We start from the raw sequence: 17,798 nt of genomic DNA, 5'->3' as shown, positions 1-17,798 counted from the left end.
CATCCACTGCTGAGATGCCAGTGATGTCAGATGTGCTGCCACAGTCAGGATGACTAACTATTCACCGTGGAAAGGGAATTGCATATACACGTGTGGGAAACGCTTCAGGCTCCAACTGGCTCCCCCGGTGCAGGGAGGAGGGTGAGCTCCAAGAGGAAGGAACTAAAGGGGAGAGATGCTCCCCCATTAAATTTTTTATAAAAATGCAAGTAGAAGAGAATTTTGCCCCAAGGAGCAGAAGAACAGGATCCTAAGTCTTCATTTTGGAGGCAGCTCCCTCAGTGGCTGGTGATTTTTCGTCTGGAAGGTAAAGTGTTTGCAGTCCCTGTTCCAAGAACTTGGACCCCAAGTCCTTTTTTTTTTTTTTTTTCTCCCAGACTTTGGCTTTGGTCGAATAGGCGATGCTGGAATCCTTTCTGCAGGAGACCGGACCCAGTTGCACTCTTGGCCACGCTTCCTTGGCCCTGGCTCCAGTTTGGGGGGAAAGGGAGAGGGCTGGGGGACTGATGGAGTGGAGAACACACAAGGGGATCATGGAGGAGGGATGGACCACTCTTCCCAACAGGAAGAGAGAGTCCTGGCAAAACAGCTAATCCCCTGCCTCTGCTTTCTCGCTTAGCATCCTCAGGCCAGAACTTCTTGCCCTCGTCTGACTCTAGGGGAGGAAGAGGTGGAAGAGCTGCGGACGAACGTGTTTCCAAGACCCGCTCCACCAAAACACAAGCCACCAATCTGGAAAACACAACCCCTGGCTCACCACGGCCGCACCTGCCTCCACCCACACAAGTGAGGCCACTCCGTTTGTGTCTCCAGGATGTGGTCCACATCCAACCCTGGCGTCCAAGGAAAGAGGCGGGAGCTGCAGTTGCTGGAGGATGTCTACGCTCACTGCTTTGGCCTTCTCTTCCCCAAAGCAGCAGGAGAATCTGGAAAGAGTCAAACTAGAGGTCCCAGTTACTATTTTCAGAAGATGCTCAAGGAAATCTCTTCTTCAATCTAAAAACCTCTCCACCCAATCACCAGGAAGGCCACAAGGTCAAAAGCGGCCTTTTGCCTCATACTCCGCCCCTTCTTCCCCCTCACTGAGCACCAAGAATAACTTCCTGCTGGGGGTGAGGTGGGTAAAAAAAGATTTAATTACAGTTTCTGTTTCTGACCTCACTCCCCCACCCCAGGGGCCGCCATGCTGCCCTGCCTGGCTGTGGTGTCAATGAAAGGGCACCAGCCTGGCTGACACCACCGCAGGCCAAGACGCCACCCAGAGAGAGCCTGGGAGCTGGAGGGTCATCTATCTCCAAGGCCAAGCTCACTCGTTCTCACAGCAATCCCTGAGCAATCTCTGGTAATACCGGAACATTTGGTCTTGGGGTATCTTCTTCAGATGCCTAAGGCAGGATGGAAGGGGCTTCTAAGTCTTTGAAAGAGAGGGTAGTTTTCCCCTGGATATCTCTAGGCCAGCATCGCCTTCTCCTCCAGTTTCCAAATCTCACCCCTTACCCCCCTAGCCGCACCCTGACCACATCCTTGCTGCTCTGTGGCTGTCCATCAGGACTGCTTCCTGCTAAGTGCCTTCTCACACGCAGTTCTCAGCAGCATGAAACAGGGCTTCGTATTGTGTGGCCTGCCCTCCATTGTTGACAAGCCCGGGTAACACACCTCTCGGGATCCTCCACCCTCACCTTCGGCTTCCAATGGAAAATTTTTTTAAGTCCAGTATTCACCAAGCAAACATTTTGCAAGTCGTTCTCTGCCCATGGCCAGCCCTTAGCTATCCTCTTAAACACTGACAAGCAGGTGAAGAGGGTCCTTCTCCCCACAAAGCCCCCTAAACTCCTTACAGTTTGAAACTGGTCATCAGATGTTTCTGAAAAATGAAGGCTGATCCAGGAGGGGCATCTATGGCGCTGTGTGAAAGCTATTTTTCTGATTTGGGACCTCACCCACTGGGATTCCGTTAACAGCCTTTATTGTCCAAGAATGTGAGTTAGGAATCCCTCCAGGAGGTAAGAGGGGTGATTAAAACGAAGAAGAGAATAAAAGCTTTTAGACATGGTCCCTCCGTGCCAAGAACCGCTCCGGAGGCTTACAAGTGCTCGCAGGCCCATCAAAGGGAAGCCGGGGCCGATAACGCTGTTTGTTGACTCGGTGAAATACTACATCTCAGGGTTATTGCCACTGAAAACATCTCCTCTATCTGGGATCTTTTCTACACCAAGCACACAATTGCTTCATTCATCTCCTCAGAGGAATCTGTCACCAAATCCATAAGCTGCCTCTGCCAGCAGGCGGGTTGGGACACCCACCTGCCCAGCCTCCGCCCACTGGGATGAGACAAGGATGCGGTTAATAAAACCCAGATTCTCTCCCACCCTGCGGGCAGCACACTCCTCCCTCCCCCGACCTAGCCCAGCCCGCCTCACCATCAGAAAAAACCAAAGCAAGGGGAGAGGGATGGGAGCAGGAATTTGGTCTCAGTCAATGTTCAGAGAGCTTCACGTACACATACGATGTAGTCCTCCGCCCAAGAAAGGAAATCTAACCTCACAGTGTGCCTTCTACGTGCCAGGCGTATGCTATGTTACACGACTGATCTTTACAACGACCCAGTGAGGCTGGTCTTTCATGGAGGAAAAAGTTGCCCAAGATCATAGTGGCAAGAGTAGGACTCGAAAGCAACTCCCACCCCTGACGGGAATAATGTGGGCAAACCATTGCGAATCTGAGCTCTGTGTCACCTGCCTCTTTACTGAGGGTAGTAATGGTACCTCCGCGCCCCACCTCCCAGCCCTGTGCAGAGGGGAATCGCGCACAAGTCTAAGTGCGCTGTAACCTGGAAAGCAGTAGCCAAACGTCAACGGGGCTGTGACTTCCTCGAGGGCGGCAGGGTGTCCTGCTTCATCTCCGTGTCCTGGTACCCAGATCACCCTCTATGGATGTCGGGGTGGGATGAAGCAGTGTCCACATCACGGGCCATGGGGAGCAGGGAGAGACCTTCCCATGGTGCGGTGGGGTGTAGAGATAGATTGGGGCTGGAGAGGTGGCAGGGGAGCCAGGCTTCACGTGGCGGACCACCCCGAGGGAAGATTAAGCACGTGCTCTGTTCTGGGAGTGGGAAGCGGCTCAGGGGACCCTCCCCCCGAAAAGGCTAGTCAGTCAGATCAGCAAAATCTGCTGAGGTCTTACAGGAAGAGCCATGTGACCCTGTCAGAAGAGGTGAGAGCTGAACCGATGCCCAAAGCACTCTCACTCTGACGGAACAGTGGGGCAGGCAGAGGGGTGATGCCTGCCTGATGCCACCTTAAAGAAGCCCTGCAGCTCCTAACAGAAAGGCAGCCCCTGCCGCCCGGGTTTGACTCATCTAAGAGCAAAAAGCAGCTGCTCTGGGCAGGTTTTAGCTGGGGGGAGGGGGGTCCCCACAGACCCAGGTCAGCCTTGTAGGGAGGGGGCTCCTGCCAGAGACACCAACATCACCATCACCTCACACCTCTGGGGACGCCCCCTCTGCCCCCTGTGAAAGAGGCTGAATCCCCAGGGCACTTCTCTGTACCTATTAGTGCACTGACTGCTTTCTGAGTTTTCCTGCAGGCCCTGCGGTCCTGTCTCTTCCTTGTGGAACCGAGGGCGGGGCCCTTATGCCTCCTGTGTCCTCTCAGCAGCTCCCACGGGGCCCCGCCTGGCGAGTGTGCGCCACGGACAGCCGTGAAGATGAAGGTGGGTTCAGGTGAGGAAGGGGATGAACGCAGAGGAACGTCGGAATGGCCCGCTTATCCCATCGCCCCCTGCCCTGCCGGCCCACCGCCCACCCCAGGTCCCCCGACATGGCCCCCCGGGGTGCCAGGCACATTTCAGGCCTGCCCCCCTCTCCCCAGGTCCCCAGATCCCCAGGTCAGCCGGGTGTGAGCCCGAGCGCCGCCTCCCCGCCCCGGCAGGAAGCTCTGCCGCGGCTGCACCGCATCTGCATCACGGCCATAATGGAGCCCCGCTCTCCTGGAGTGATTTGTGTCGAAAATACGCCCAGGCTGTGAAGGAAGGCGGTAGGAAGCTCTGTCGCCTGTTTTCCTGCTCAACCAGAGGGAGACGAAATGTACTACCACGGGCTCCCCAGTCTGCAAAACCGCGTCTGATTTCAGAGGAGATTTGTAACAGGCATTAGCGCGGGCCAGTGCTGGGGGGCCGGGCTCCCGGTGCTCCCTCCCGCCCTCCTCCTCCGCAGCTGGGGCTTAACCGGCGGAGGACCTGAGGACCAGGTGCCCGACAAGCCCTGGTGTTCAAGAGTAGCTGCTCCAGCGCTTCCCTGGTGGCGCAGTGGTTGAGAGTCCGCCTGCCGATGCAGGAGACACGGGTTCGTGCCCCGGTCCGGGAAGATACCACGTGCCGCGGGGCGGCTGGGCCCGTGAGCCGTGGCCGCTGAGCCTGTGCGTCCGGAGCCTGTGCTCCGCAACGGGAGAGACCAAAGCACCGCAAAAAAAAAAGGGGGAGGGATTCCTCCCCAGGAGAATCTGTGGGTAATTTTCCACTGCCCAGTTCAATGGCGCTCTCACCTGCCCTGACTGGTCACAGTGAGGAGAGCAGGAAGGTGGGGAGCCCGCACGGAAGCCCCGCCCCCCATCCCTGCAGCATCCGTGCGCGTCCCGAGTAGGTTTTGTTTGTTTCCCCTGGGCCCCAGCTCCCCCTCACTAAGCCCTGGTCCTGGAACGCCAGGGTGTGTGAAGGTGCTGTCGGTGGCAACCAGGCACCCTCTGAGTAAGAACGAGAGAATCAAGGCCCGGGTTTCAGAGAGCGGGGACAAAAGCCAGTGAGTCGCCTCCCTCGCTAAGACACCCGGCGCGGGTGGATGCACCCTCCCTCTCTCCCTCCCAGCCTCCCTGCCTCCCTGCCTCTGCTCCTCCCCCCTCCCCGGAACCGCTCCCACCCCCAGCCCTGAGCCGCTGATGCCCTCTGGGTTCTGTTTTCATTCCAGGCTGTGGATCCGGTCGTGGGAAGCAGGTAGGAAACCATGATTCTGGAGGTTAAATGAAGAATTATATTTAGTGCTCACAGAAAGCCAAATATTGGGTTAGCAGCCAGAAATGGAGAGGGAAAAAACCCAAAGCAAACAGCAGAGGAAAGAAATTCCTACCAAACAAGGTCCCTATTCATCCTTCCAATCCCAGGTGCAGGGGCCTGCAGGGGTGAGACCCACTGAATGCGAGCAGCCCATCCTGTGTTTGTGGCTATGGACAAACACGTGGACCCCAGATTTGATGAGCCCCCAAACTCTGATCCCTTACTCCCTGTCCCCATGGGACCCAGGGACTCTCAGCCCTGCCCACAAAGGTTGTCCATATCTCCCCTGGCAGGCGTACCCCAAGCTCACTGTGTTGGCCCCAAAGCCCTTTGGGAGCCAGGGGTGGGGTAAGGAGGGGCAGAGCAAAGTGAAATGTCCCTGGTTTGACCTCAGATGAGTGATTTAACCTCCCTGAGCCTCACGTATGGAACGCAGGGTTGGATTATGATTTCACAGCTCCTAACATTCTATTATTCTGTTTCTGCCTAAAATAAATAGTAAGAGTAAGAGCGTGAACAAGACCGCGACAGCAGTACCTATCTGCTTCCATCAGAGCTTAGGGTGAGGCCCAGACATAACGTGCTGTGTTTCAGCCTATATTCCCCACACCCGCCGGGGAACCTACCCTAACCCTAACCCCGGACTTCGACCCTCTGCAGAGTGAACTTCTGGGATCTGAGCTGACTCCGCTGGACTCCAGTGATGTTTCTGGAACCTGCTCTGACTGCTGTGAAGTCAGATAACAGCCTGGGCTGGGGGAGGACTGGAGGTTCAGGAAGAGGTTGAGAGTAGGTGGGAGAGAGAAGGGACAGAAGGAGGAACCATCGCAGACCCCGCCCAGTCCCCTCCCCCCAGCCAGCATCTTCTGTGGGATCACGGGAGAAGGCAGTTTATCCTCCTAACTCCAAGGCTCATTTGTATCCAGCCTCTGGATTTTCTAATTATCTTCCCCTCCTATGGATTTCTCCTGCGGGGGAGACCTACGGTAGGAGGCTGGATCCCAGGTAATGAAGGACCTTTAAAAGAAAAGTTGCTAGTCAGGGGGCAAAGGACTGAATTCTGACCAACCAGAGAGGAAAGACTGCTCCTAAGTCTATCTGTTTCTCTCTATGTGTCTCTATTTATTTCTCAAATGCTTGACTCTCTCTGCCTCCCATGCCTTAGTTGCATTTCCTGTACACTGATGAACGCTCACTCCAAAGAGCTCAGCCTGAGGGCAGACCTGTCTACTAGCTCATCCCCCACCCATCCCTGTCTTCCCAGGTTCCAGCCCTCATGAGCAGGGACTCAGAAACAGGTGTCTGTCTGGTGAGTCAGGACCAGAACCTCGGGAGAGGACACACAGAGCCACCCACTGACAAAATTGTGAAATAAAATGAATTCCCACAAACCTGCCACTTCTTTTGCATGCCTTAAGCTCAGCAAATTACACCACCTTCCACCAGTCTCCCAGAAACTAAAAATCGTCCTTGCCATCCATCCAATCCGTCACCTCCTATTTATCTCCCCAATTTATCTCTGAAATCTCACCAGCCCCACTACAATGGTATTGGGAGGATAAAGGGACAAAAGAGTATCTGCATGTGTGGAGAAGGAAGGGAGAGAGCCCTAAAGCCTTATGGTCTATGGAGGGAAGTCTATCAATAATACCTAGAGCTGAAAAATAAAGAGACAGGAATAGAAGCATATTATTTAGCGATATAGAGGTAAACGCCAAAAAAATCAGAAGAGTTGAAAAACGTTGCCTCTGGAGAAGGGGAAAGGAGAGGCAGGGAGAAGGGGTCCACCATTTTTCATAACAAGTCTTACAGAGCTACTTAACTTTTTCATTTAAATGTATGTATGATTTCAAGCAAAGATGAAACTAAAAAAAGAGATAAGAGCAGAAATTACCAAAACAAAAAAACCAAAGAAACAACAGAAAGGATCAATGTAAAATGCTGGTCCTTGAAAGAAAATTCTAAACCAGACAAATCTCTAGCACACCTTGACCATTAAAAAAGAAAGAAAGATCCACTAACAAACAAAATTAGGAATAAAAAAAGTACAGTCTCCACCTACACAGAAGATTTTCAAATACAGTGAATGACTTTGTGTATTTGAAAACTCAGATGAAATGGATAATTTTCTAGAAATAAATAAATTACCAAAGTTGGTGCAAAAATAACTAGAAAGCTATTAAAAATTTTGAATTGATAATCAGAGGTCTCTCACCCTAAAAGATATCTGGTTCAGATGGTTTTAGAAGCTCATTTTCTTAAACTTTAAGGCACAAGTAAATTCTTAAACAAATGTCATCCTCCCAAATCCTTCTGATAAAATTTTTGCAGGACACAGGATCACCCACCTATAAGCTACGTTTCCCAGCCTCCCTTGCAACTAGGCGTGGCCATATGACTAAATTCCCACCTTTAATTATGAGCAGAAGTGGTTGGCTACTTCTCCACCACTTGCCGTATTAGTTCCCTAGGGCTGCTGTGACAAAGTACCACAAACTGAATGACTTAAGCAACAGAAATGTATTCTCTCACAGTAGAAGGAAGCTAGAAGTCAGCGATCAAGGAGTCATTGCAGTTGGTTCCTTCTGAGGGTTATGAGGGAAAATCTGTTCCATCTCTCCTAACTTCTGATCATTTACTGGAAATCTGTGGTATTCCTTGGCCAATCTCTGTCTTCATGTTCACGTAGTATTCTCCCTGTATCACTTCATCTCAACTGCAACCCCTTTATTAGTTTGCTCAATTATATCTGCAATGACACTGGTTCCAAATAAGGTCACATTCTGAAGTACTGAGGGTTAGTACTTCAACATATGAATTTGAGGAACACAATACTTGCTTAAAAGGAAATCGCTTGCCCTCCACTTTCTTATTTTCCCCTTCCCATCGGCTGGAACACAGACACAGAACTGAACCAACTTTGACCATGTAGATGAACACATACCTTAGGAGATGACAGAAACATAAAATGGAAAACCCCTGGGTCTCCACATGACTACACGGAGGAGATCTGGACCATTCATTTCCAGACCGTGAGTGAGAAAGAGACTTCCATCTTATTTAAGCAACTGTACTTGGGTGGCTTTTTTGTCATAGGAGCTTAGCTTTTACCCCAACAAATACAGCTACTCAACTTACTTTATAAGAATCTTAACTTTAATACCAAAACCCAATAAGCACAGAATAAACAGAAAAAATGTAGAAGCATATCATTTATAATCATAGATGCAGATAAAGAAATGCTAGCAAATTAAATTCTAGGAAATATATATTAAAAATAAAGCATGACGGGCTTCCCTGGTGGCACAGTGGTTGAGAGTCCGCCTGCCAATGCAGGGGACACGGGTTTGTGCCCCGGTCCGGGAAGATCCCACGTGCTGCGGAGCGGCTGGGCCCGTGAGCCATGGCCACTGAGCCTGCGTGTCCGGAGCCTGTGCTCCGCAACGGGAGAGGCCACAACAATGAGAGGCCCACGTACCACAAAATAAATAAATAAAGCATGACCTAGTGTGTTTGTCTCAGTAATTCAAAAATGGAATGGTTCAACAGAAAATCTATTAAAGTTTGCTAATTTAACAGATTAAAAGAGAAAAAAACCCACTTAATTAGCACAATCGATTCTGAAAAAATATTTACTGAAGTTCAATACTAATACAATTAGGTACACAAACAAAGAGTGCATAGTTAATAACGGGAAGGATTTCTTGTTAAATTTGTTTGATAATAGCTCTACAGTTGTTTTTCTTTTTTAAAGAATTCTTATCTTTTGGGGTAGACACTAAAATGTTTACAGATAACATGGCGTAATATCTGACATTTGTTTCAAATGACACAGAATGAGGAGAAGTTAGCAGAGTATGGATAAAACAAGACTGACCATGTGCCAACAGTTATTGAGGCTGTGTAATGCGTAGACAGAGGTTTATTATACTAGTCTGTGTGTTTTTATATGTTTAATTTTCCTATAATGAAGAGTTAAGAACATTCAAACTCATTCATGACTTTAAAAGAAAGTAGGAACAGAAGTCAATGTCCTTAACCTGACAAAAGTCATCTATCAAACTTAGAGGAAAAACCACTTTTGTAGGGAAACTTAAAAGCATTGCCATTAAGTTCAAGAACTAGACAAAGATGCCTGTTGTTGCTGCTTCTACCCAACTACTAGAGGTCCTAGCCTATGCAAGAAAAGAAAGAAGAGAAAGAAGATATATAAGTATTGGGGGTTGAGGGAAAAGACAAAACTATCCCTATGTACAGATAATATGATAGTATATAGAAAATCCAAAAAAACCTGACAAACTATTAAAACTAATAGTAGAGCTCAGCAAGGAAATCTAATTTTTAAAAAACATGATATTCACAGTAACAACAAAAATGATCCAGTACCCAGGAATACTTCTAATAAAAAATTTGTTTTCTGAAGAAAATTATAAAACATTATTAAAAACCTAAGAGGAGACTTGAATAAATGGATAGGTATATCATGTTTATGGAGAGGAGGACTCACTCTTGTAAAGATATCAATTATCCCAAAATTAATATATTAATTCAATGCAATGCCAATCAAAATCCCAACAGATTTTTCTTGTAACTTGACAATCTTATCCTAAAATTCATGTGAAAGATCAAGTGTCAAGAAAAGCTAAACAATTTTGAAAAGCAAGGTGAGAGAACTTCTTCTGAATCTGTAATAGTTATTTCAGTAAGATAACTGAGTAGGAATAGACAATCAGACCAATGAAATAGAATAAAGAGCCCAGAAACCCACATATCTTTGGAAATTTGATATATGACAGTGGAGATATCCCTAAACATCAGTAGGGAAAGAATGAATTATTTGGTAAATGGTGCCAGGGCACTGGTTATTCACCTGGAAAAAAAATTAGGTGTCTACTTCACACCATATAGAATACATAAATTCCAGGCGTTCAAAAGACATAAATATAAAAAAGGAAAATTTTTAATTTTCAGAAGAAAATGTAAGAGGAAACAAGAAAATACAGTAGGATACCTTTATGACCTCAGTATTGAAAAGGAGTACTTAAATAGACCATAAAAGCCTGACCCATAAAGGAAATGATTGATAAATCTGACTATAATAAGATGTAAAGCTTCATTCAAGAAGAGAAAACCTCTAGAAATTTAAAGACCAGGACTAGAAAAAAATATGTGCGGCACACACAATAAGAGTTTAGGGAATTCCCTTGTGGTCCATTGGTTAGGACTCGCATTTTCACTGCTGAGGACACGTGTTCAATCCCTGGCAGGGAACTGAGATCCCACAAGCTGCGTGGCGTGGCCAAAAAAAAAAAGAAAGAAAGAAAGAAAGGAAAAGAAAGAGTTTAATAAACTAACACAACATTGTAAATTAACTATACTTCAATTTAAAAAAGATAGTTTAATATCAGTATTTTATCCACACTTTATAAGGACCTCTTAAAGATCAGTTTAAGAGAGGTTCCATTTCCAGTGGATGGAGTAAGCATGTCCTGCCTGCCTCCGCCATTGAATGCAACTATAAATCCCACACAGATTGTGTGGGGCAGTTAGCTCTCCAAGGACACTGAAAACTAAGTGGTAATAGGCTGATGGGAGAAAGATGCCAGAATTCAAAGTTATACCCAGTCAGTGGTGAGGGTACCTATTTTTCCCCTTGATATCACCTGACCTGAAGGAAACCCGAAACCCAGAAGTACATACTAGATGAGGACAGAAAGAGCTCCCAGGGAAACCTTTTCCTGGTCTGTAGAAGGGGAAAAGGGTCAGAAAGGGTTCAGTACTTTTGTTGTTGCTGTTCTCTTTTTTAGCTCTCTCCCACTCCAATCGCCAGGTATTACCAAAGTGAAGGCATGATATTGGCAAGTGCCAAAGCCCTGAGGGACACAGAGGAGGGGTGGCCTCCAGAGTGGGGGGCAAATTTCCTGTTTGTTACTCTCTGATTTGAATGACTGAAGGTTTCTCATCAGATACCATAGAGTCCAGAAGGAGGAGGAACAACATTTTTCAAGTGCTGAAAGGAAAAAAACTGAACCAAGAATTCTATATCCAATTCAACACAATGCTTATCAAAGTTCCAACTGTGTTTTTTGTCAGAAATAGACAAGCCGACCCTAAAATTCATACAGAATGACAAGGGACCTTTAATAGCCAAATCAATTTTGAAAAAGAGGAATAGGGAGTTTCCTGGTGGTCTAATGGTAAAGAAGCTGCCTTACAATGCAGGGGATGCAGGTTGGATCCCTGGTCAGGGAACTAAGATCCCATGTGCCACGGGGCAACTAAGCCTGCATGCCACAACTACTGAGCTTGGGCACCTCAACTAGAGCCCACATGCCACAAACTACAGAGCCCACGCACTCTGGAACCCACATGCTGCAACTACAGAGCCCATGTTCCCTGGAGCCTGTGTACCACAACTAGAGAAGAGAAAACCCACATGCCACAACTAGAGAGAAGCCCATGCACCACAACAAAGAACCCGCCTGCTGCAACAAAAGATCCCACGTGCCGCACCTAAGGCCCAACACAGCCAAAACTAAAATAAATAAATAATAAATCTTAAAAAAAAAAAAAGAAAAAGAGGAATGAAGTTGGAGGACTCATACTTCCCACTTTCAAAACTTACTACAAAGCTACAGTAATCAAAAAAGTGTAGTACTCAACAGATGAATGGAAAAAGATGTGATACACACACACAATGGAATATTACTCAGCCGTAAAAAAGAATGAAATAATGCCATTTGAAGCAACATGGATGGACCTAGATATAATCATACTAAGTGAAGTAAGTCAGAAAGAGGAAGACAAATATCATATGATATCACTTATATGTGGAATCTAAAAAAAAATGATACAAATGAACTTATTTACAAAACAGGAATAAACTCACAGACATAGAAAACAAACTTATTGTTACCAGAAGGGAAAGTGGGGGGGGGGGGTAAATTAGGAATTTGGAATTAACAGATACATAATACTATATATAAAATAGTTAAACAACAAGGACCTACTATATAGCACAGGGAGCTCTATTCAGTATCTTGTAACAACCTATAATGGAAAAGAATCTGAAATATATATATACCCTTTATTATATATATTCTATATAATATATATTATATATACATATATATAACTGAATCACTTTGCAGTATACCTGAAACATTGTAAATCAACTATATTTCAATAAAAAAATGAACAGTGTAGTACTGGCATAAGGATAAACATATAGATCAAGGAAATAGAACTGAGAGTCCAGAAATAAACCCATTTATCTATAGTCGATTGTTGACAAGGGTGTCAAGACTGTTGCATGGAGGAAAGAATAGTCTTCAACAAATAGTACTGGAACAACTAGATAACCAAAAATACAAAAGACTGAAATTGGGCTCTTACCTCACATCATATACAAAAAATAACTCAAAATAGATCAAAGACCCAACTACAAGAGTTAAAACAATAAATCTCTCAGAATAAAACATAGATGTAGCTCTCTGTGATCTTAAATTTGGTAATAAAGTCTTAGATATGACACAAAAGGCATAAGCAACAAAATAAGAAATAGATAAATTGGACTTTATCAAAATTGTAAACTTCTTTAAATCAAAAGACACTGTCCAGGAAATGAAAAGACAATCTACAGAATAGGAGAAAATATTTATATTTCATATATCTAGTATCTATGATATATAAAGAACGCTTACAACTCAACAACAAAAAGATAAATAAACCAATTCAAAAATGGACAAAAGACTTGGCCAGATATTTATCTAAAGAAGATATCCAAATGGCCAATAAGCACATGAAAAGATACTCAACATCATTAGTTATTAGGAAAATACAAATTAAAAAAAAACAGTGAGATACCACCTCACATCCACTAGGTTGGCTATAATAAAATAAAATAAACAGGAAATAACAAGTGTTAGTAAGGCTGTGGAAAAATTGGAACCCTCATAATTTGCTGGTGGGAATATATAATGGTGCAGCCACTGTGGAAAACATTTTGGCAGCTTCTCAAAAAGTTAAACATAGAATTATTACATGACCTAGCAATTCTATTCCTAGATCTATATCCAAGAGAATTGAAAACAGGTGTTCACACAAAAACTTGTACACAGATGTTCATAGCAGCATTATTCATAATAGCTGAGAAGTGAAAACAACCCAAATGTCTGTCGACTGATGAATGGAAAAACAAAATGTGATATATCCATACAATGGAACATTAACTAATCATAGGAAAGAATGAAATATTGATACAAGCTACAACGTGGATAAACCTTGAAAACATTGTGCCAAGTGAAAGAAGCCAAACATAAAAGTCACATATTGCATGACTCCATTTATATGAAATGTCCAGAACAGGTAAATCCATGAAGACAGAAAGTAGATTAGTGGGAACGGGGACGGGGGAAATAGGGAGAAACTGCTTAATGAGTAGAATTTCTTTTTTGGGGTAATGAAGATGTTTTGGAGGTAGATACTGGTGATGGTTGAGCAACATTATGAATGTACTAAAAGCCACTAAATTGTGCAGTTTAAAATGGTAGATTATCTATCACATGAATTTTATCTCAGTTTTTAAAAAAGCATTCTAAATCCAGTGAAAATATTCTTCAAGAATGAGAGTGAAATAAAGATATTCTCAGATAAAAGAAAACTAAAATAATTTGTCATCAGCAGACTTGTTCTAAAATAAATGCTAAAGGGATTTCCTTGGCAGTCCAGTGGTTAAAACTCCACACTTCCAGAGCAGGGGGCGCAGGTTCAATTCCTGGTCGGGGAACTAAGATCCCAGATGCCACACAGCCCAAAATAAATAAAAATAAAATAAATGCTAAAGAAAATTCTTCAAGCTAGGAGGAAAATGATACCTAAAAGAAACTTAGGGCATCAGGAATGAAGAAAGAGAAAAATGGTAAATAGAATAGAGCATTTATCTCCTCTTAAGTTCTTTAAAATATGTATGACAATTGAAAGCAAAAATTATAACATGCTTCAGTGAATTTCTGGTGTACATAGATGTGATACGCATGACAACTACAAGATGAAGGGAGAGGGTAAAGGAACCTATAGGGTGGTAAGCTTTCTACATGTTACATGAAGTGGTAAAATATTAAATATATATTATAATCCCCGGAGAAACCGCTGAAAACAATTATTTAAAACTATGCAAAGAGACACAGTTAAAAGCTCAACAGATAAACTGGAATACTAAAAATGTTGACCTAGTTTTAAACATATCAATACACATATGAAATAAAAGTTGTCTAAAAAGACAGGGATTGTCAGATTCAGTTTAAAATGAAACAAACAACAAGATCCAACTATTTGCTGTCTACAGTTTTGTAGTATAGGTACGTTAAAAGTATAACAATGGAAAAAGAAATACCGTGCAAACACTAATCAAAAGAAAGGTGAAGTGGCTGTATTAACGCTAGACGAAAGAGACTGCATAGCAAGGATAATTTCCAAGACTAAAGAGGAGCAATATACAATAATTAAAGAATCAATTCACCAAGAAGATGTAACAGTTTTAAATGTGTATGCACTTAGCAAAAGAGCTTCAGCAAATGCTGATAGAATTGAGAGAATTAGACAAATCCGCAATTATAGTTGGAGACTTCAACACTCCTCTCTCAGTAATTGATAAACAAGCCAACAGAAAATCAGCAAATATATAGAAGAACTGAACTATTCCATCTAGCAGCTGATCCAACTGATATTTACAGAACACTCCACCCAACAAGCAGAGAATACATTCTTCTCAAATGCACATATATATTGGACTATGATAGATCATATCCAGAGTCATAAAACAATACATATAATAGACTTGAAATCATACAAAGTATGTTCTCTGACCATAATGGAATTAAACTAGTAATCAATAGCAGAAAGATAACTGGAAAAACTCCAAACACTTGGAACTTACACAACATAATAATCCATGGGTCAAAGAGGAAGTCTTGAGGGAAATTAAAAAATACTTTGACCTGAATGAAAACACCACATATCAGAATTTGTGGGATGCAGCTAAAGCCATGCTTAGAGGGAAATGTATACTCTTAAATGCTTCTATTAATAATTGAAATGAAGGAAGATCTCAAGGCAATATTCTAAACTCCCGCATTAAGAAAGTAGAAAAAGAAGAGCAAAGTAAACTCAAAACAATTAGAATGAAGGAAAGAATAAAGACAAAAAAGAAACCAATGAAATTAAAAGCAAAACCAATAGAGAACATCAAGGATAAACTCAAAGCTGATTCTTTGAAAATTGCAATAAAAGTAGATAAATCTCTAGCTAGAGTAACAGAAAAGGGGGTGGAGCAGAAGAGAAGACACAAATTACAGTCCTCCATCGTTATCTGGGAGGGATTCGTTTCAAGACTCATCTCAGATACCAAAGTCTGTGGATGCTTAAGTCCCTTATATAAAATGGCAAAGTACAGTAAGCTCTCTGAATCCATGGGTTCCACATCCACCAACAGGGAGGGCCGACCATACCAACTTCTGGAGTAACAGAGAGGATCCCCCTATAGACCCCACAGACATTGAAAGAATAATAAGAGAATACTAGGAACAATTCTACACGAATAAATTTGACAATTTAGATAGAATGAACCAATTCCTTGAAAGCCACAAATTAACAAAGTTTACCTAAGAAGAGATAGATGACCCAAATAGCACTGTATCTATTAAAGACATTGAATTTATAGCTTAAAGTATTCTCATAGTTTCTTTTAATTTCATTGGTTTCTTTTTTTCTAACATGTGTTAAAACTTAGAACTGCAAAACCCCCTCCTCGAAAAATTCAATTTTACTCTGATTTTTAAAATCAATTAAGAAAAAAACCAAATGAATAAATATCAAGGTGGACATAAGTAAGTAGAAAATTCACACAAGAAACAAAGAAAAACTATGAAGATGTTCAACTTCCCTAGTAATCAGAGAATGCAATTAAAATGACAGTAAGAAGTCATTTGGTACCCAGAGTTTGATCACAGCAAGTACTGGGAAGATGCAGAACCACAGGGCTGTCACTCACTTCTGGTAGGAATACAGTTGGCCAATCCATTTGGAGAGGAATTTCACAAGATAAAGATAAAAATGGTCCTGCCTTTGCCCGCAGCAATGCCCCTTCTAAAATTATCAAAGGAGTGCAAAAGAGAACATGCCAAGAAAGTTCATTGCAGCATTGTCTGTAAAAATATTTTATGCAAAATATTTTTAAGCCAGAGATTTATACATGGTGTATTATTCATATGACGTAATACTATACGATATTTTAAATGCTATTTGATAATATGCTATTTTAAATAAATGACCTTAGAACTATGGAATCAACAAAGATAAAAATCTCAAAGATAGAATGCGGAGCGCAAAAGCAAGCTGTAAAATGACACTATCTATGGAAAGTTTGAAAACATGCAAAACAATGTTATATATGGGTACATGCAAATGCTTTGATAGTATAAAAATATGCCTTGGAAATGTAAACACAAATTCAGGGCAGGCACTACCTCAGGGGATAGAGAGGAATGTGTTCAGTGTAGAATACACAAGGGGACTTCAACTGTACCTATAATTGCTTTTCTTTCTTTCTTTTTTTTTTTTTTTGACCACGCTGCGTGGCCTGCGAGATCCCAGTTCCCCAACCAGGGGTTGAACCCAGGCCCTCGGCAGTGAAGGCATGGAGTCCCAACCACTGGGCCACCAGGGAATTCCCTCTTGTCTCTTTTTAAGAAATACTATGCAAGCAAGGCAAAATACTGGAATTCAATGGAGATGGATGATGGAATTTCATGATGTTATTCTTTGTATTTTTCTAGACATTTGAAGTATTTCATAATGGAAATGATAATCACCATTGCACACAGTAATGCATTCTAGTGGGTTAGCGTCCTTAGCCATGAACACTGCGGCTCGGCTGCCCAGGCTCCGATGCCACCTGTACTTCTCCCTGATTGCGGAACTTGGGAAAATTACTTAACTTCTCTGGGCCTCAGTTTCCTTAACTATAAAATAAGGATAATATTAGGACTTTCCTTACAGTATTTTTGTGAGGGTTACATGAGATAAAATGTAAGATGCTTAGTATAATGCCAGGCACATAGCAAATATAATTTGTGTTAGTTTTTTTAATTATATTTTTTCCTCAACCTTTGAAACTCAACTATCAACTCTGTGCCACCGTCCCCAACACTGCCTTCATGTCAAATCCATCTATCAACCCTGGACTAAGGAGAGCTGGGCACTCCATTCTGACTGTTCACCTTGCTCACCTGTGTGGCTTAGCTATTTGTTTTGCCTGTCTTCCTGACTATACTATTTCCTTATTTACCTTTGCATCCCAAATGTCTGGCAATGGTAGGAATATGAGAATCATTATGGATGCCTACAAGAACAAAACAAACAAATGAACATGAATATCCCTCCTGTCTCCAAATAAACCCACTAGTGTTTTCTCTCCCTACCCACTCCTCTTCCCAAGGGCCCTGGACCTTTACAGACCAGCTCAAATCCCTCTAATCACAGAAGAAATACTTAAGGGTCAGTACTCCGAACACATGTGTAGAAGACAAGCTTAAAACAGAAAAAGAGTCTCTAATGGTGGAATTTCAGACCCTAAGGGGCACATACCCCCCCACACACACACACATACACACACACACACACACACACCATCTATCTCTGCTCAGAGAGGAACTATCTCAACCAGTAAGAAATATTGAAAGATAATGTGGGAA

This window comes from Tursiops truncatus, chromosome 21, assembly GCF_011762595.2.
Source record: "Tursiops truncatus isolate mTurTru1 chromosome 21, mTurTru1.mat.Y, whole genome shotgun sequence".
Lineage (NCBI taxonomy): Eukaryota > Metazoa > Chordata > Mammalia > Artiodactyla > Delphinidae > Tursiops > Tursiops truncatus.
The sequence above is the reverse complement of the archived record's forward strand: the minus strand, read 5'-3'. Positions refer to the sequence as shown.